Source organism: Ostrea edulis, chromosome 2 (genome assembly GCF_947568905.1).
Source record: "Ostrea edulis chromosome 2, xbOstEdul1.1, whole genome shotgun sequence".
In the NCBI taxonomy this organism is placed as follows: Eukaryota; Metazoa; Mollusca; class Bivalvia; order Ostreida; family Ostreidae; genus Ostrea; species Ostrea edulis.
Genome location: NC_079165.1, coordinates 53,768,089 through 53,768,992, shown reverse-complemented (window position 1 = coordinate 53,768,992; position 904 = coordinate 53,768,089). Strand labels below are relative to the sequence as shown.

Here is a 904-nt window from a genome sequence, read left to right as displayed (position 1 = left end):
TGTAGCAAGGGGAACTAAATTTGTGAATTTCATGGTCACTGCATACCGGGTTTTGCTAAAACACGGAACGGAAAACTAATGATGTATAAAATATATATATTTTTCTTTTAAAATGTAATAAAGTGTAGTTTATATATGCATTAATTAATATCAATTGTTATGGGTCAGAATAAACCCAGAAATCGATCACAAAATCAATTCAAATATTTAACACAATTTATTTACAATAAAAATTATTATTGAAAGAAAACAAAATCCACAACAAATTACTAACTTACAATAGGTATACAAAATCAGTGTCCGATGCTGGTTAATGCCAAGCTGAATTCCCACACGAGAATGTAAACTGTCACAAATCGACTGTTGTGTCTAACTTCACAAGATCTTAACCAATGCAGTCTGATTAAAATCAGTGTAGCGATCTAAGTGAGCGGATCATAGGATCTGATTTTAATCAGATTGTTAACCAATGCTTTCAAGTGCTTAATGCCACGAACTTTACAGTGTATTTATATGAAATTGAAGTTTCCAGACCTTTTGTTTCTAGAACATACAGTGTTGTGGCAAAACAAATGCTAACCTAATCTTTATACTGAACTGAGAAACATTGCTCCATCTAGAATAGTCTCGAGGTCACAGGTGTCAATCAAGTACAAATGTATTAAACAACACAATGCATATTGACTGAAGATATCATTTTGCGCAATGTATTAACAATTGGAATTACAGACCTAATGGGCATCAAATAAAGGAATGCACACATCATGTCATTAATTTAGTTGAAGAGAGCAACTATTAAATTATTGTATTAGAGGTATATTTATTAAGTGACCTGAGTAAACCCAGGTTTGCAATTGGTCTGCGTCAGTCATGTATTGACAATTGAACATTTTTAACTTCTTGA

The 904-nt window shown here is 32.0% G+C and overlaps 1 protein-coding gene across 2 annotated transcripts in view; it reads right to left on the bottom strand.

Moving 5' to 3' along the window:
• Positions 1-202: 202 nt before the first annotated feature.
• LOC125676863 (uncharacterized) overlaps positions 203-904 on the bottom strand; it is a 51,921-nt gene continuing 51,219 nt past the window's right edge. For both annotated transcript variants that reach the window (XM_048914734.2, XM_048914735.2), the window contains exon 9: positions 203-904. This exon is cut by the window's right edge and continues 4,951 nt beyond it. The gene's annotated coding sequence lies outside the window, so the exon portion shown is untranslated.